General features: G+C 44.9%; 1 protein-coding gene across 2 annotated transcripts in view; it reads right to left on the reverse strand.

Moving 5' to 3' along the window:
- The window catches only part of LOC142091846 (acid-sensing ion channel 2), a 507500-nt gene that overhangs the window by 171972 nt on the left and 315285 nt on the right, over nt 1-20243 (reverse strand). The gene's annotated exons all lie outside the window — the stretch shown is intronic.

Here is a 20243-nt window from a genome sequence, read left to right on the forward strand (position 1 = left end):
CAACGGCTGCTGCTCAGCTGCTGCTGACAAGACCAGACTGCTCTGATTTTACTGCCTGAACAAAATGCTCTATTGAATTGGAAGTTGAGCTAAGAGTTCGTGTCAGGGGCTTCCAGGTGAACCAATCTTATGGGACCATTTTAATTAGCAAAAAAATGAGACATCCTGGAAATCCAAGAAATTAAAATGGAAAAGAAAAGGCATCATCTGCAGAAGTAAAAGTAATTGAGATGCCAGGCCAAGGGCCAAGGGCAGGAGTCTGGCACACTGGGTGGTGATGCCTTGAGGAAGGGAGATTCCCTAAAAGTTGTTGAAAGTACCTGAATTATGCAGTGCAAGTTTACCCTCTACCCATAGGACTTATCCACTTGTCTGCTGACTTGAATCTTGGTGCCAGATTTGAAGGAGAGGACACGGGAGCAGGTGAGCTCTCTAACCTGGGGAGTTTTTACAGCCAGCAATGAAAAGTCTTCAGGAGAATCCCCCAAAATGCTGAGTGAGACAGTGAGAAGATCAAGCTATCTCATTTTAAACTTTAAAAGTACATCGCCTAACCTGGAACATTTGCAAAACTCTTTGTAGAGATTGGCACCAGAAAATTTTACCCTGCAGGCAGCTTTAGAATAGATGAAAAAGCTACACTGTCAGCCCTAAATTACGTTTTTCTTCTTCCATCAGTGAAGTCACACCACAGCAGTCTTCCAGGGTCACTTAAAGCACGCTGGACGTTGCCTTCACAGAGAAAACTTAACAAAACTGGCCTGGTTTGATTTTGGATTTCTCTGCTCTGGATGATTCTAACTCAAGAATGGTGGAAAGGGGTATTTAGAAGGGTTCACTAGGGATTCATGACCTTAAAAGTAGGCTTTTTAAAAGTATTTTTAGGTAGATGCCCCAAATTGCTAAATCGCTAGCTACTTGATAAAAAACCAGCATTGTGGCTAATTCTGAGCTTCAGTCCAAAGCCCTTGAACTTTCTGTCCTAGCCATCACAGCTAAAGAGATGAAATTACCTCTGTGCTCTTTGCAGTAGCCTTTGTAATATTTAAGGACTGTTAGAAAGTCCCTCCTCGGTCTTCTCTTCCTGCAGCTAATCAGCCCTGCTTTGGGGAGGGTAAGAAAGGAAGCAGAGACAGTCTGTATTTCCACCCATCACAAAATACTTCATTAAACAAAACAGGCTCCGAGAAGCAAACAAGCAAGTGAAGTGCCATGGGGTCCAGTGACTTCATCCGAGGCCCTTTGTACCTATTCCTGAAGACAGTCATTAATTGTATCATCATATGCTATTTTTTCCTCATGGTTTCTGACTCAGTGCACAAGATGAACCTACCCTGGGCAGTGACGGCAGCTGTGGCCTGCAGGATTCTCTTGCATTAAAACAAACAAACAAACAAACAAAAAAACCAAGAAAAGAAATAAAAAAGGCATGTTCGAAATGGAGGAGATATTTTTGAGCAACTGCAGACAATGTTCTCCCCTGCTTCCTCCTGCCACTCAATGCATTATGAATGCGCTTTCTCTGCCGAATGGATGGGGAAAGCAGCCTAAGTCCTGCTGAAATTAATGGCCTGTGTGGTTTACTTTTATCTGGCAGGTTTTGTTTTTCAGAGATGGATAGAAAACAATTCATTTTAAAATTAAATAGATAAAAAGACATTTCTGAGTTGGGATCAAAAGCTGTGAAAAAGAAGATTTGCACAGCATGGCCACAGAGATGACCTTCGTCATTTCTCATGTCCACTCCTTTTGTTGCTTATCTGACTTCATAGTGTGTTAAACATCCCTAGGTACCTCTGCAGTGACCTTCATGGCCTAAGCTGTATCAGTCATCTGCGACAGGGACTAACGTTTGCAAGCTTCAGAGGTGAATCCTCACTTTCAGCTTTCCTCCTCTCTCCCCAAGGAATAAACCTTCTGGGTAATTTTCATAATCATTATATTCTGCTGGAAAATGGTATGTAAATAAAATTTCAACATGCTTCGCAAAGCGTTTATTGATGTTGATGAATTTCTTGGGGAGTGTAATATTTCTTAAACCAAATATCCATTTCTCATTTCTGTTGTTCATTTTCATTCTGATACCGAAGGAAAACCTTCCTCAGGATGGAAACCCCGAGCTTAGGTCAGCTCCATGTGCAGACCCTGCTCCCCTCTCTGAATCTCCCCTTCTCCCGTGAAAGCATCCCTCAACAACCGGCCTCCCTGTCTTCCTGGAGTCTAACTTCACTGCCTCCACCTGAATCCCTCCCAGACCATGGCCTGATCCCATAACTGGTCCACTCTCACCTCACTCCTACTCTACATCCTCATTTTTACTATAGAAAATCCCATTGCTCCAAATTGCCTCCTGCCACTAGGCTCACGCCAGCACCGTCGAGAGCCTTTGGTCAGTTTTAAACACATCGGATGCCTCCTTCCAGAACGCTCTGAGCAACTTTGAAATAAGATGTCCCTCCTGCTGGATTTTATTTTTTTGAAAGAAATCGATCCTCTCTTTCCTTTCCCGCACTGTTCTTAACAGAGCTTGAAATTAATGCACGTCTCTGCACTGGTCTGTTGGCTTTCTCCTCCCCGCTCCATGCTGTGTCGCAGGCTCAGAGGGACCAGATCTCCTCCTGGCTCCTCGGGGTGCCCAGCACAGGGCTCTCCATGCACCGTGGTTGTCTCAGCTGCGGGGGGACACCTCACCCTGCCCGTGGGATGGGAGATCCTATGACCTGGAGCTTCCAGACCAGCTGAGATGTGTCTTGAGGATACCTTCTCTGCCCTAAAAGCCCTTGAGGACAGCAAGGCTGCTTCTGTGCCAACAAACAGCATGGTCCTGGGTCTCTTTTATGGCCTCAATGTGCTCTTCTATCCAGCGGGAGGTGGCTTTGGATGCTGCCACAAAGAGTCACCCCTAGTAGCTCCCGCTTTAGTGCATGGGGTGCACGTGGTCCAGCGAAGGGACCGTGACCGGGATGCACCTTGTCTCAGCCACTGAACCTGCCCAGGGAAACACGCGGGCCCCAAGCTTTTACTGAGAACCCAGCTAAGCAGGGATCCCCCAGGCGGGATAAACTAAATGCAGAAGAGGAAAGGTCAGTGATAGAAGGAGAATATTTGAGTAAAACTCCGCAGGAGCTGCTGGAGCAGATCAGAATAATACCAAAAAATGCAATTTTCCCTGCAGGAATGACTGTCTGTACAGGAGCATTTGTGTGCCAAAATACACCCTGGTGCATCGTTTACTCTGCAGTAGTCTTCAAGAGAAAGCACCAGCGTCTGTCCGAGTCGCAGAGCTGGGGAACATACTAGCTTCCTTTGGCCTTGCCAAAAAATTATATAATAAGGGGGAAGAAAAACAATTTTCTTTCTTATGACAGGGAGCATTTCACAGTGACTTCCCTTCCTATAAGCCAGGTCTCCCCAGCTAGGCTGCAAGTCCCATGATGTGGTCTGGCCATGCTCCCCGTTAATAACTGCTGGGGGGCTGGCTACGGAGCAATTGCCCTTTTGGCTCAGAGTGGTGGTTTTAATTCTATTTTGAAAGAATGAAAAGCCTTCTCAACCAAACAGTGCTCTTGACCATTTTTAAAACCAAAATAAAACCAGGAATAAATTGGCTGGCAATACGAAGTAGAAATTTTCAATTTTCAGGGAAAAAATGTTCAATCTTTCATTTTAAAAATACCTTGGAAATGGAAACATTTAGCTGAAAACACAAAAAGAAGGCCAGAAGATTGTTTTTCAATCTTTTTTTCTTTTTTTTTAACAGAACAAATTAAAATACAAAGAATTCTGGGATAGTCTCCGAAAATACTGGCTTTGCAGAGCTCATACACCGATGAGGACAAGAATGTTATTTAGAAACAGGAAAACATGAAAAATTTCCCTCTGAAATGCTTCACGTTGCCTTCCCTAGACCTGAACATTGCTGTTTTGTTTCTTTTCACATCCTTTGCTGACTGGTTGGGTTGGTAACCTCCTTTGGGGGAAATCATCATCCGATAAGGTCGCACCCCTTATGCCTCCCTTGGCTGGGCAGGTGGCCGAGCGGCCCGTGCTGCGCGGGGATGAGGCAGGGTGCCCGGGCACTCGGGAGCTGCAACCAGAGGGAGGGCTGCAGTGACGCAGGAGATGAGGTTCACTGAATGGAAATAAGAAACGACCCAAACCCATCTCCTGTGCAACACGGCAGCGCACGAAACACACCCGGATTCGTGAAATGAAACGTTTCAGTTCAGGGTTTGGTGTCCTAGGACTCCCACAGCCTTCCGCAGCCCGGGGAGCAGGAGGCGTGTTGGCAGGGAGCACCCTTCCCTTCGTCCTTCACTCTTGGAGGGTGTTTGGCTGGCTTGCCATACTCCCATGCCTCTTGCCCTGCCACTAGCAAGGACGCTTGTCACAGGCTTGTGATGCACAAGCTCCTTCCTACCTCCCCCCGCTTCCGTTTTCCCCTTTACAACCTATTTTCCTTCGCTAGGCTTCAGCCAAGAATTTAATGCACTGACATTTTTCTGTTTGTTTGAGTTTACTGTTCCAATCTGTTTACACTTCTCATTGAACATAATGGCTTGAGAGATTAGGAGAGGAGTTAATCAGACCTAGGTCCCCAAAAAATCTGCTGAAATGCTCCAGTGAGTTCATCGAGTTTGAAGTATGGATTTTAAAGGACCACACCAAGCTGTTTGCTTGAAATGTGTTTGTGATGCTGAGTTCACTTCCAAGCAAGCACGTCTGAAATTGCTGGATGCACTCAGCAGGGGACATGTGAAACCAGTGGGGAACTGATGATCAACAGAGCCTACCTCAGAAATATCTGTAGGCTAGATGCCCAGGTTCAAACGTCTTCATCAAAATACAGAACAGATTTAATGGCGTAAAAGTGGGCACAGAGGCAGCTGGGATCTGAGGAAAGCGGAGAGGTTACAAATGTAACTGCATCGTGTTACCCAGGATGTGTAACAGACTGCACGTATTAATTTGAAGGATGAATGGAAAAGCAACAAAATCCCTAAAATTCCTCCCCTATGCCCCCCAAATTAGTCCATACCTGAAAAACATCGACTTTCACAATCTACTCTAATATAAGAGGGTTTTATTAGCAGACAGACCGCCACTTGGACACTTACATCAAGCCATGCAAGTTGCCCCCCCTTTGCTTTATCTAAAAAAGATTGTTTGTTTTAGATACTTTTTATGCAGACTTTTTTCTTGGCTTGAAGAAGTGTGCCATAGCAGCAAGTTGAAAAGCAAGCATTCACAAACTCATCACGTCCTTGAGCAGAGAGACACTAGCTGGAGATGGCCAAAAAAGCAAATTTGTAAGAAATTCCTTTTTTTTTTTTCCTTTCCCTTGTTGATTTTCGTCCAAATTGAACTGAAACCAATACTATTTTTTTAAATTTATCACAGAGTAGAAACTCCCACAGTTTTGCAGCTGCTCCCGTGAAACTACCATCCCCGTCAGCTTCACTGAGGATAGAAATGGGCAAGGCTGTGAATGGCACTGAAACGCTGGTGGGGAAGATTCTGCACACCCCCAAAATCCCTGGTGCTGCCGCAGACCTGCCTGGCCCGGTGGCTACCAGCCCGCAGCTCCCTGTACTCCTGGCCCTTGAGCTAACTGGAAAGACATTTCCCAGAACCTGGCCTTGGGCTTGGCCAAACAAATTTGAAGCTCAGAGGTGTTAAATGAGGTAATTAGTGCTGCATGAAATGATGTTTTTCATGAGGATACTTGGTTTTGCTGGAGAGTTTTTACTGGCTCTAACGCGAGCCCTGCCATTGCCAGCTGGGATGAGACTAAACTGGGCTTTTACAAGCAGCTCAAAGCACCTCGTTATGAGAAAGATTGGAGTGAGATCAGAAAAATGGGAAGGAAAAATAATTAAAGCATTAGTGGGACTGAGTTAGGAGGGAAGATTAAACGAGCGGAATACCTACAGTGTGGCTAAGCAGCAAGTAGTTTGGAAAGGTGAGAAGAGAGAAATCTGTGCAATTGAAGGCTACGAGTACACAGAAGGGAAGATTGATTTGGCAGATGCTCCAGATCCTGAGGGTGAGGAAGAGGAAGGGCATCTAGAAATGGGGGGGCACAGGGTCAACTAATAAGCGGCTCTGGAAAGAAGGGACACCATCTCCAGGCAGCACCTCTTCCTCTTGATGCATCTTGGGAGATGTGGCAGCGTCCATCCCTCTATGCCAGGCTAGGGCGGGTGCCAGAGAAAGGAGTGCTACCCCAATAGCTCTTCCTCATGGCTTCAAAATTAAAGACTTATGGAGAGATTCATTACTGGTCTGGTTTACATCTGCTTGAACACCTGGACTTGCAGTTCCCTGTGCTGCAGGGATTTTGCAACAGCATAATTCACCCGCTAGCTGCACGCTGTCTGCTGCAGGAAACCGGGTCCCCATCTGTCTCTTCCAGGCCCACCTTAAGGCTCCACCACATCCCTCTTGTCCATAATAATTTCCTGATATTTCCTAGTTAAATGTCAAGCTTGACTTTCCACTTGACAGTATGTTTCCTTCAGGTCACTTTACCTTAACTGTGTCACCCGTGGCCAGCACGAGCCTCCCTTTAGGGGAAGCGTGCTGGAGAAGCCACGTGCCCTGCTCATCCTTCCAACAGGGCTGCAACTCCTTCGCTCATTAAACTGCAATAGATCCAAACACAAAGAGAGTGTGTGCATCATTAGAGCTAAATATGTTTTCTTCTTTGGTTTTGTTTTCTAAGGGATGTGTTTGGGGACTTGTATAATGAGGAGCTCGTTGGCAGGGCAGTTAGAGAGCTAAAGGCAATGAGGCAAAGAGATATAAAAAGAGAATGGATCAACAAGCAACATCCTTCCTGTACAGGAGTGTGGTGATGTCCCCTCACACCTGTACACATAACAACGATAGTCACAAGAGGTCACAACAACCCGTCTTGCTTAACTGGCCCCATTACTATGGTGCCTGAGCATCTCCCGATCCCTCATGTACTCACGCGGGGTCCTGGGGAAGGGCAGTGCCGTTAACTTGAGCCAAAGGAGAAACTGAGCTTTGTCCCAGGAAGATCTCGGTACCAGTGAAACGTTTTTCTGTCTTGAGCTGTGGCAAAAATGGTTGTGAATTAAATAAACCCAATGCAATTCCTCTTCCTGTGGTGCAGGGGGAGGGATTCCAGCAAGAATCAATCAAAATGCTGCGGTGTGTTGTGGTTTCAGCTTCTTAATTTCTTTTTCCTAGTCTAAATAAACTGAAATTTTTGACCAGAAAGCCCCCGACTCAATGCCCAGAAACTCCTTATTTAAAAACTGAACTGTTTGGACTATGGCAGCATTTTTCTCACAACCAATTTCAAGTCAAGCAAGGCTTCAAATCTGCCTCTTATGGGTGTCACAAACTGGCACTTTTTGGTGTTGACAAAAACAACAAAAGAAAATTCACTGAAAAATTTCTGGTGGCCACAGCCTTCACTTCCAGTCTGTGACTGTTGAATGTATCACAGTCATGCAGAAGGTGTGTTGCAAATGTAGAAGCGCTGGCGTTTAAATGATTAAGGAAATGCTAAACATAGATTAAAAAAAGTCCTGAACACTGCCGTGTCTTCCCCTTTTCTCCCAGTGTCCTGCTTCATGCCAGGGTGCTGCTAAACACCTTTGGTCATTTGTAGCTAAAACTCATTTTTAGAAAGATGGAAGCTGGTGTGTGACAATCTGGAGCAATGTCAGCAGTTCCCACGAGCCGAAGTTTATCCCATGTGCAAGTGGAAGTCTGTAGAACAAGCAGCAGTAGCAAAAAACTGGATTGAGGCATCACACTGTAAAACTTAATCTCCCATGTAGAGACTTAGTCTACCATAAAAGAAACAGTGCTGGAGGACGTAAGAAAACACTAGACCTTAGGGATGATTTAATGTCCTAAAGACATAAAGACATAAGCCACAGCAATGCAAAAATGAGCTCAGTAACATAAAGGCTATTACATTTCAATTGGTTATGTGTACTCTACATAAAACACAATCAAAACACTTGTTTTTAAAGGATGTAAATGTCTAAGGCTGAGCAGAAGCAGTGTTACTGATCTAGAATCTTAAATATCATTTTAGGCTTTAAACTTGAGTGATGCTACCTCCGTTCAGCCAAACTGCCCAGTGAATCTGGAAAGGACCGTGCAAACTTTGTTTCAGCAGCATTAATAGGAGACCTGGCAGCTAAGTCAAAGGAAAACCAGGTTCATCTTCTGCTATAGACTTTGTGCGTAGATTGAAAAAAAGCTATTTAATCCCTGGCTGCAGGTTTATGGGCTTTGCTGGCTGGGCGCTGAGTAACTCCTGGTTGTCCTGCTTGGAGGCAGGTCCTGTGTGGATTATCCTACATGTCTGGAAGGTTTCTCCAGGAGTTGAGATGACCAGCCCCAGGACTGTCTTTCCAAAATGAGCAAGTTGCTCATTCAGCAACTTTGAGCCCCGCGGCCTGTGACCTTTCCAGCGCAGAGTTTGCAAAATTTGTCCCTTTAAACAGTGGTCCCTGGTCTTCTGTTTTTTTGGTGGGGAAGGACTCCTCAAGAAAGACAGGTGATGAGTCTCCATGGAGGGCCTCTAGGCAAGGAGTTTAGACTTAGAAAGTTCAGCAGTAGTTGTTGAAGTTAGGAAAGAGTAAAGCCTCTCCCCTCTTCTCCTCCTTTCCTTGATCACCCCATATCTAAAATTATAAAAACAAACCTCCCATCCTAGGTGAACATTTATGAAACCTCTCGCTGGGAGCACTGAGAAGGACTGTACCTATTGCTACAACCTGGGAGGGATGTGTAATGAAACAGTATTTCAGGAAAAAAGCCTTCTTTTTCCAAAATGGGAAGATCTAATGAGAATGAGTCACCCTCGGAAATGGAAATAATCTGTAGTGAAAATGGGGCACTTAATTTCCAGTTTCTTGTTTGATTTAACTCTGGTTTTACGCTATTGTTTTAATGTAACACAGTGAGGTGTAATAAGAATTTAAATAATACAGAATGTGATAAATATTTTATAGGTGTTTAATATTTATACATTACATTTGCTTTTTCAAATCATCCTGCTTCAGTATTACAGAACGAAGCATTTCCAGAAGGGGGTTCTGACATTTCCAAAACGACATTTCCGCTTGGTGAAATATTTCTAAATTTCCCTTTTCATTCTGATGTGAAGGGAAAATGAATTTCAAAACGTTGAACCTCCCCAAAGAGAGGAGTTGTATTTTGTCTCTCATTTTGTAACACTGCCCTTTTCCAGCAGGCTTTGAGAGAAGCCGTTCTCTGTATGGTCAAGGCTTCAAGAACACCTTCGGAGGGCTAAGCCAGAGCCATGAGAGATGTTCAGTTATTTAATTGCCATAAATTTCAGTGGGAGAGGGCTGCCTGAGCGCCTCTGTGGCTACAGCAGTATGAAAGTACTGATCCCTGCCTTTCTACCTTCTAGTGAGGCATCAGGTTTACATTTTAGCTCCTCTACCTTCCTACATCACCAGGCTCGCTCAAAGACCATGAATCCAGCAACATTTTGGGCCGTGTTCGCATAGGGCAAAAAGGTCAGCACCAACTATATTCGTCTCCAGCCTGCAGGGTTTCTGCTCCTGCGGCTGCAGGGAAGCAGGACGGGTTTGCAACCTCTGGCTGCTCAGCACGGAGCTCTGCCACCCTCTGCCGGGGACCCGCTCAGCCCGGGGCCAGCAGCCCTCTGAGCACAGCAAGGCATCCTCCTCTCCCAAACCAGCTGCAGATGAGCTGGTGTCGTTCAGACCTGTGCCAAGCTAAATCCTCCCCATGTGCTGCCTTTTGCTTACCCACTGCAGCTCTACGTGGCCAGGCTTGGTCTTGCCTTACCAGAGTGGCATCAGTTTTGGTTTTGGAGCTGGTTTGTACCGCAACGGCATGGAGGAAGGGCACTCCCGCACCATGAATAGCTGTGCCAAAAGCAGCTGAACTGCCACGGCTCAGGGAGATGGCAATCGTGCTCAGTGCAGGAGGTGCAACCTCGCACCCTTGAGCAAGCAGGTACGTGAGGACGGCAGACCACAGAGCACAGGCCATACCCTTAACTCTGCCCCACAGGAGTACCGGCTCCCTCGCACCTCCTTTGCTTTACTGCCCCTTCCAAGTAGCCCCCACACTTTCTTTCCCTGCACTCGCCATCCAGAGCCAGTGCTGTTACTAGTACTGAGTCATATTTATTTCACCTTCTGGAGCTGGCTTTAGTCAGAAAAGAATAGAAATAGATGGGCTTGCGGGGCTGAGCGGCACTCTGTGTCCCTCAATTATTGCTCAGTCCCTAATTTTAACAGCCTCAGCATCCACCTCTATCTGCTGCTCCCAAACACATGAGAAAGACAGAGAAAACATTGAGCAAGGAGGAAATCTGGAAGAAAAAGAGTGATTAGTCCCCACAGCGAGTTAGGAAGATTGGCTGTACCCCACAAATCCAAAGAGTCAGCAGAGACCCCAGGGAGCAGATGGGGAAGGAAGAGCAGGCAGCGAATCTGAGTCCTGGTCTTGGCAAAAATTGTTCTTGAATAATTAAACAGCTAGGAAACGCCTTCAGAGTCGGAGGAATGACCCAAACCTTGCCATGACTATCTGCCTTTTTTAACATACCCCATCTTAAACTTGGCAACCCCTTCAGACACAGCGTGCATCATTTCATCCATCAGCAGCACTACAGATGGGGACAGGAACCAGCTGTCAGCCCTGGCCACGCCATCGAAGCTCTGCACATGCGGAGCAGGCAGTGATTCACTTCTGATGAGTGTAAAAACCTGCCACTGCAGATTCCTGCCTGGGGAGAACTTCTTCCCTTCAGATCTTTGTCTTCTGGAGGATTTTGTTTTCAAATCAAAATGCAATAAGCTTAAGCTGAAAGATTAGCCAGGCTCTGGCTCAACCGAGAAGGAATTGCTGACATTCTGGGAAGTTCAGGGAGGTTCAAGTCGCAGCAAACCTCCTGCCTCTGACTGCTCCAGGACCAGGCTTTTGCTCCCAGTGTGTCACATCCATCACACATCTCGGTCTCCATCATTTTTGTTATTAGGACCTTCTGTACAATGAAAAGCTCCTGGATGCTTGTTCTGAAGACACCACAATCTCCAGGGAGGTCAAGATCCTCTCCACCCACGGCCTTAAAGGATTTCCCCAGCCACTAGCCAAACTGGATTTATTTATGCGGAAAGAAGAAAAATTACAGGAATTAGCTGCGTCTGGGGTCCAGCAATGGAGGTGTCTGGGCTGTAACAGAGGATGCTCTTAGATGCTTTACAATCCTTCCTGAATAGATGGGTTATCTGAATTACCGGTTTTTTCCATGACTGAAATTACACATCTGTTTGCAGGAACTGCTTGCTCCGTTCTGCAATACCCAGCTCGTCATTTCAGTAAGGAAACGCTCTTTGTAAATCACTCCTTCATTCTGATTTACGTCAGGCAAATATTTGATTTCCTTCTTTTCAGAAGTAACAAAATGCATTAGCGCATGTGGCAGAGGATACAGGATGACTACAATGGAGCAGTAAATAGATGTGCAGCGCTCAGAGAACGGGAATGACAAAGCTGCATTTAGGAGCTAATACAGATCCCAGTCAGCTGGAAGAGAGCTCATTTATGTTTATCTATTTTCTGGATGTTTTGTGGGATTCTGGAGAATTTTATATTAATGGATTTCCCTTTGTATTCCAAAACTTGGCAAGCAAACGAGAAACGTGAAGAAAGGGAGAATAATAAGTCAACAATGAATTTGGGATTTCAGCTTTTCATACTCCTAAGAAAAGTGCAGAAAGCAGAAACCAATCCTTCTCTTCTCAAGCCTGAAGGCAGTCTCTGCTTGAGGGTATTTTCTATGGTTTCTCTTGATAGAAAAAGGAACATTTCATCATTTCTGAGCCCAAGAATCTGCTGCTGCATATTGTCAGCTTGTGGCTGCCTGTCTCTGCCTACAACTAGCCACAATCTTAGAGCTGCAAAATCTTTTCATTCCTGTGCTTTGACTTATTTTTGCCAGAGGAAAGCAGCAAAAGGAATTTGCTATCCTGTTATTAAACATGTTTATTACAAGAATGCCTAAGGATCAACCAGGATTAAGTCCCTGTTGTGTTCAGTACTGTACAGCACAGAGATGTAGGAAAAGGTATTGCACAAAGAGCTCCTCTTCCTGGGTTTGCGTTGATGAAGCAATACATTATGCAGCCCCTGTGGCCCATCCTGTATAAATGAGCTTTGAGGTAGGACAAGGAGCAGTTGGCTTAATTTCTAACGAGAGATTTTGGTTAGACATCGGGGAAAACTTTTTTGCAATGAGGCCAATTAAATACTGAAATAAATTGCCTGGCAAAGGTGTAGCAACGCCATTTCTGGAGTTGTGCAGAATGGATTAGACATGCATCTCTCAGGAAGGAACAACTGGATGCTCCTTTCTTTGGCAAGGCAAACACCACCTGAGGTCCCTCCCAACCAAAATTTTCTCTGATTTTAATGACTGTTATGATCAACGAATGTTTATGCCTTTTATCCTTCATCCTACCCCTGACTTCCCAACATTGTGAAATCGTCCTGGCTGAGCCAGGCTTAGCAAGACCATCTCCAACCTTCTCTGTGCGTTTCCCCATGGAGGAACACACCACAAAGCTCACATTTTTGCTCTGTCTATGCAATTTATTAAGCAGATCTTCGTCTGTACCCATGTCCTGCTTCCTTATGCCCAGGCTCCAGGACAGATGGGAGAAAAAGCTTAGCCCCAACCCCTGGCCCTCCTCACTGGATGTTTATAGGCTACCTGGCAGCACAACACACATCTCCACATTTTTGTTAAAATAATCAGTTTTGGCACCTCTCATTTGTGTTCCTGTACAGGGACGCTCCATTATTTGCACCATAGCCACAGGAAGGGTATTCATCCTCCAGAACTGCAGTAGGGATCAGGGTGGCTTTCAAATACGTGTTTCTGATTTTGGATCAAAGAAATAAGGCTGTAGAAGAAATTACCAGGTCAGAATTTATTACAGTTAATGGGCTGATGAATTTGCAGGATTGCTGAACATCTGGATTCAGCAACCACCTAACGGCAAGCAAGTAAAAATGATCCCCAAGGAATATGAACCTGCAGATCACAACATCAGCATGGCCATTTGAAGAGACTGACCTTGCTTTTTTAATAGCATAGAAGAGGACAGTTTCTGTGCTGGCGCCTGTGCAAAAGAGCATAGAAAGAACACACAGGGATTCTATGCGCGAACACAACTGGTCACGCTCCGAGCTAATACTATGGGCCAAGCCAGTGTGTCTTGCAGACATCCACAGGAGCTGTGCGTGCCAGGTAGGCTTGGCTGTTTGCAGCATTTTGTTCGAAGCAATAAGCAGGTGGAAAACACGTTTCTGCCAAAGCTGCTGTTCTGCTCCCGAGAGGCCGTTATTGAAATTCAGAAGACAAAAACTGTATTTCAGCCCTGAGATGCAAAATGTTGAAAAGTAAGTGGCCTCCAGTGGCTAAGCTCTCAAAACCTCATCTCTGCTATCCTGACTACAGCAAGTGCTGGTGGTTTGTTATTCCAAAGCCTGATGCTGTCTAAGGGTTTAACCTCACCCTCCTCTCTGTGCAGGAAGCAAAGCACTAAACACTTTGAGAGGCTCAGAAGGTACAATCAAACAGAGCTTGGTCCAAGAGGGAAAAGCAATTCCCCCAGGAAAGAGGTATCCAGCTTTGCACTGATTTAAAAGGCCTCTGATCTTGTCTATATTAATGTGTGGACCCCTGTCCATCCCAGCACTGCAGCATGACTGGTCTGGGCTTTGAGGACATGGAGAAACACTTTATCCAGAAGGCTAAAAAAGTCACTTTCAAAGCCAACTAATCAAAGGTAACTGTCTATTTTAGGATGAGATGACTTGTGCCTCTGAAGCATGTAAATCGTGCTGATAAACTAAGGGACAGCAGTGGATCAAGGACAAAAAGTCATAGTAGAAATCAGCTGGCGATGTGATGTGACCACTTCTAAGATTTTTTTTTAATTAAAATAAAGGAAGAAAACAATGACAGGTGGAAACAGAGCATTCCCTCCCTCCACACCTTACCGAGAAACAGCTAATTAGCACTTCCTACCTGCACTCAAGAAGCGTGCATTCAAACCCTGCTTTTACTTAGATCCTGACTGCACATCTGTATTAGTAGAGTTCAAACATTTCCAGGGACTGCCAAACTATCTAAATGGTCCTTTGCAAGCTTTGGGCCCATGGCCATTGGCACTCTCCCAAGAAATTCGCAGGCACAGATCAGCAGATGGGACAGCCCCGTGATGATGCTCGCAGGGCAGTTTGCATTCAGCCTCCCTGCTATGAGGGCTGTGAAGTCTCCTGGCATATCAACCTCGTAACGACCCGTCTCAATGTTGGACAATATTCCAGGCACATCAAATGTACCGACATAGGCAGAGCCCGTATGTGCCCAATGGAAAGCAAAGCCTTTAACCACCACGCTAGTTCAGATGTTTTCTTTTTGGATCCAGAAATGCCAGTCTGGCTATGAGGAGTGGTTACTTAAAATTATGCATATGAAGGAGAAAAAAAAAAAATGTTTTCAAAGAGTTAGCATTTTGGATGGAAAAACTTTTTCTTCTTTCAAAAATGCTCTACTTACTCTCCCGTGCTTGTCAGCTCTCCAAAGAGTGCCCTCCAGACAGCAAGCTAAGATGTAGCTTTCAGAAAGATGTCCTATTCTCATGGAGCAATTTCAGGAGAGTGTTTTGCAGTTCAAGCTAAGCTTTCGAGCTGGCTGAGAGCAGGCAGACGTGCAGTGTCTGCTGCAGATGTGTCTGCTACTCTCTGGGCAAGCCTTGAGCATGATGTTTACTGAGCACAGCTCTTGTACAAACAAGAAATCTTGTTGACTTGGGTTGGATTGCTTGTGTACACATGAAGATTCGTATCAGAGAAAGGAGAAAACTGCCTTCTCCACTGGGTGATGTTATTATTTTTTTCTCCTACTCCCCAAATTAAAAATCCACTGATTCTAGGTAGTTCAATTACTTCTCTTTCTAGCATCTCAGGTAGGGAAACACACATGTCCAAACGACTGCCAGTCATGGAAAAATCAGTTAACTAGTTATTGTCTTTTAATATTTTCCCTGCCTTGTCAAAGTGGTGATACATCGCACCACTGAGACAGCGTTTCTGTACTAAACCTTTGTTGTTGGTTGCTTAAAACAGTCACACCAGAAATACCTTTATTGGTTTGACATTTCTCAGATGTTTTCTGCATTTCAGAAGAACTTAATCAGCTCTTCTTGAGTTACGTGATCATAAAAAATATCTACAGCCCTTCATTTTTTTTCACATCCTTTTTGTGATCAAGTAGCTAAAAAACCTCTTTGTTTTGAATAGAGCTGCTTGTAAAATGTTCCCTCCTACCCCTTCTATCACTGTAGAATTTTGCCTTTTTGTTAAGAGTTATTTGGGTTTTGACTTCAGGGTTTTCTGATGAATAGTGAAGAACATAAGAAAAGCAGGTGCTTTTTCCAGAAATATACAGGAAAATCCAAAACCTGATTTTCCATTTCAAAAGTTTCAGGTTCAGTTGGGGTTTTTTTAATCTGTCTTGGGTTTGAACTCAAACTCACTTTAGAGATAAGTATCACATCAGAGTCTTAAGCTATAAATCATTTCTAACTGCCTGTTTCTTCCCCACAAACTGAATCAAAGCCTCCGCCCTTAGACAGCCATTTGCATGCAGAGATATTTGAAACTAGACCTTTGTATGTGGTATATGGTACAAATGGACTAATAGCCCCAAAATCAAGGAGACTTTCTACATGGACGACCATCTGCTGAAGAGTACATGTTCACTAAAGACGGTGCCAAACTGCCAAACACCGCCATGATGTGACACTTAATTTTATGGGATGTCAGCATGGCGCACTCTCTGCACCAGCCAGGAACAGACCAAGTCTCCTTCTCACTCCAAAGAGCTCGTTACCAAATCGACGTTGCTAAATTCCCACAGGCAAACTGCCTGTTGCCAGCAAAGCTTGACTCATGCTAAATCTCAGCAGTGGCCAGGACTCGGGGAGGGTGCCATGCCAGGGAGCATGCCAACGACATCACTGTGAGGACAAGCACGTTTTGGTACCCAAAAATGTTCTCTGGCAAGGTGTTATCTACCAATATAGATTTAGCCAAAGAAACTGTGTGGTGCCTATAAATTCTCCTAGTTTCTATGGCTACGAGGATGTTGTAAGTACATCAGAGAGAGAGATTCGATTGCCCCAGTAGAAAACCTACAAGACAATCACCGTGATTCTTGCTGGCTTTAAAATCAATTAGTCTGTTGTAGCAGGAGGTCTGTAGGGCAGACCTTAGCAAGCTGCCCGGAGGCACAAGACTGAAGCAAACGGCTCCATGTGCAACCCCGGCAGATGAGCTGACTCTAGCTCGTAGGTCAGACTCTCCCACCGCAGCGCTGGCTCCACAGGTCTCCTCGGAGAAAGTAATACATGAGCTGCTCTCGCTGTTGAAATCGAGGAGCTTTGATTCGGCTGCAGCCACCAGGGAGGAGAAGGGAGAGGACCGCGCTGGGGAGGACAGGGGCTGAGCAGAGCAGCTGGCTGGTGGCCGCTCCACATTGAAGCCCTACTTCACCCTCAGCCTGTCACTAAATGTCAGTCGAGTACCATCACAGTGGACATGAAAAATGGTTCTCTTTACAAAAAGAAAAAAGAAAAATAAAAAGCAAAGAAAGTGCTCAGGATGCCCTGCCAGGAGTTGCAGAGCAGTCATATGTTGTTTGGAGACTTTTATGATCAAAGAGTCCTTCCCAGCCTCTTTCTTCTGCCATCACAAAGTCAAGCCCTTTTACAAGACTAACAATACGCAGACATTAAAACTGTGATACAGAGGAAACAGCAAGGATTATGCATTTGATTAATCTTTACATTGTAAACCTAAAGGGTAGGATATGCTGTTTCTCCCTGCCTGAAAAGCCCTGGCTACTATTGGCTCTGAAAACTATAGATTTTTTCTACTCGTTACATTTCCATTAATAAGAAAGTATAACAGACTCTGCAAACATGGCTGTTTTTTCATGCTTTCAATTCCTGGTGTGATCGCTTCAAAATCCCCTGATCTTGGTAGTGCTACTTAAGGCATTGTCTGTACCAAATGGAAGACCAAGCTCAGACCAGTAAAGAGACTGCCTGGTTTCTGATGACCTTTTATAATCTTTAATACAAATATGCTGGTCATGTAAAACCAGCTTTCTGGCAAACAAGAACTGCATATAAAATAACCCTGGATCCAATTTCTCATTCCAAGACTCCTCAGCACAGAAGTCTCTCTGCATGACAGCTACAGGTAATAAATGTACTGACTCAGACAAAGCTGAGCTGTACTGAAACGGTCTGGTCTCATTTAGTCCTCTCCTATTAGGACAAGTTAAATTCAAGCTTAAAACTAAACTGAAGAAAAGATCTTAGCAACCTAAACATGAACCACACCTCTCGAATAACTGATCTCAAAGTCAGCAGAAATAGGCTCAGCTTTTTTGCTGATTTTGCAAGAAAGTCCAGTTTTATTTTAAGGGCTCTTTCAGAGTAGAATTTGAAAAATGAGGCCCTGCCTACCTTGCCAGCACCTTGGGAAAGCTTTGTGACCAGTTTATGTGAGCAAGCAGAGTTTTATTTCCCCTGTTCTGTCCGAACTCCCATTTGGTCTCCCTCAAGGAATATTCGCAGGCAATTCCACCCAAGAAGCAGTTGCATCTCAGGTTCTGCATCTGAGCTTTGCAGAATTTCATAGCCAGGATCCTCATATTTGAGCCCATACAAATACCGAGTATTAATACAACAGCCTTGACTGTTTCAAGCAACTGTCCTGAGCCTTCACCAGAAATCCCAGAGATTGCTTTGGAGGAGATCAGATTTGCACGAGGGTCCACCTCTGGAATTGGCAGCACCGCTGGTGATTTTACCATTAAACCAAGGCTCCACTCCAAGGTTAAGCCAGAGCATCCTGTCTTTCTCCAAATAAGACAGGACTGTTCCTACCCGCCCCTTTATCCCCTTGCTTTTTTTATTACTGGCTTATCTTTCTGCCCATTCAGCGAGCTGAGTCAAGGAATACCCAAGGAATAAGAGCTTGTACCTTCTTTGTGCAACAACAAGATGGTAGATTTTTTCAGCCTAGCTCAGGGTTTTTCTACACTGGAGCTAGTCGAATAATACTCAAGACCCAACCCTTATTTTCCTTATTATGAGCTTAACTGTACTGATCCATGGAAATAATTTGTGGGGGGCTGCAGAAAAAAAAACCACAGGATGTTCAATAAAATCTTTGCAAATAATGGTTCTTGTCTTTGTCTCATCTATCATCTGCCCCTCCCATGGTCCATTCGTGATTCAATATCTTAAACATTTTAAGGAGGCAAGAAATAAAAAAGAAAAGGCATTTCCAATTCTTCTCCAAATATAAAACCTACACACAACAAAAACTCAGCTGCATTTATTTATATCGATCGAGAAGGTATTTACTTCAAGCACTGAACAAATGTCTCTGCAAACATCAATATTGGTATTAGACTCATAAATGTCATCTATATTTCATAATGCGAGAAGCAATGACTTTTGGGAATGCTCAGGCCCTTCATTCATTCCATCTTCTTATTTATTTTTTTCCTCCCTTCTCTGGAAGGAGGCTGCAGGGCTGTGATATATTTAGTCCCATACTTCTGAGTTTGCTGCCATGGCTGCCAGTGAATTTAGAGTTAGCCAGTTGGCTCAACCCTGAGCAGAGTCTGTTTCAGGAAACGGATGGTGATTTCAAAGGTTCCAGTGCAGTTTCACTTGGCATTAGATACCTAGCCCACGGAGGAAATGTAACAGTCATGATACTGGGTTCTTCCTAACTTTCGGCTTTGGGACATTGTCTGGGTGTCTTTGCTCCAGCATCCCAAAGCAAGGGGCATACAAGAGCTCATGCATCATTTCCAGTCTACAAAGGAAATGGAGGCTCTAAAATTTAAGTAGCTAAATTTGTGGTCAAGAAATTAAATAGGCACTTCAGTAGCGGCACCAGCTCCAACAGCTTCTATCTTCAGACCAGTTTCTCTCCAAGATCCCATTTCTTTTCCCCCCATTCCTTCCTAATTTACCAAATCACTCCTTGTCTTACAGCATCAGATCTGAAGAAATACTGACACAGTGGAGGTGAGGCTTGGGCAGAGAGCTTAAGCAGAAGGTACAAACACTGATGTCCTCAAAGCTGTCCTGGGGACTTTGTCTATTGGGTGTACCCCAAGCTTTCCTGGCCCAGCTGGTCGCAGGCAGGCTCTTTGCCACCACTTTTCTTCACACACTTGAGAAAAGCAGAGTACCATCCCTTTTATAGTACCATCCCAATCTGTTGTTTTAAGAGCTGGATAAATCTAGTCCTCCTAAATGCCCACCTCTAAAGCTGCCAATGCCTTTGTCCTAGCCTTATTTTCAAGTTAAACTGCCTGAAGCAGCTTGGGGAAGTGCTTGGGACCCCAGTGCAAGAGCCCTGCCTCAGCCTGCGCTTCCGTGCCAGTCAGGCATCCACCTTCGAAGTGCTGGAGCTGAAAGGAAGAGCTCCCCTGCACACTTCAGAAGCGGTCAGCCAGAAATGAAGGAGTATATTCTATTTTTGGGGGCACACAACCATCTTCTAGGCCATGAAAAGAAAAAATATGTTAATTCAAAAAAAAAAGGGGGGCAGGGGGAGGACACGATTCTGGTTTATTTCTTGCATTGCCTCGAGAGAGAAATGCCATCTTTCATCTTCTTTCTCTCTTTCTTTTCTTGGTATTTTCTTGCCCTCCTTTCCTACGAGTTTCTGAAGAATTAGGAACAGCCATGCAAGTATCAGCCTGGCTGTGATGTGTCCCAGGGGAACAGGGATGACACGTGGCCATCCAGGCCTGAGTTGCAAAGGCCACATCAGGCCACGAGCAGGGCTATTCTACTCTGTGTCTATCTCAGAGGATACCTGAGATGACAACCATGGCTGCCCTTACGTTTCATTGAGAGTCCATGCACTGACTTCTCCAGGCTCATAAGGGGCTCAGCTTATTAACGATAGTCAAAAAACATGGGCAAGATCCAGTTTCAATCTCTGAGAGGCAAGAGAAGGAGCCTAGGGAGGTTTTTCCCCACCAGAAGGTCCTGCAGAGCTCAAGATGCCATGGGATGTAGCTCAAGTCAGACCATTGCCTCGCCAGGGGAGAGAGCAAAAGCCTATCTCTGCTT

This window comes from Calonectris borealis, chromosome 22 (assembly GCF_964195595.1).
Source record: "Calonectris borealis chromosome 22, bCalBor7.hap1.2, whole genome shotgun sequence".
Taxonomy (NCBI): Eukaryota; Metazoa; Chordata; class Aves; order Procellariiformes; family Procellariidae; genus Calonectris; species Calonectris borealis.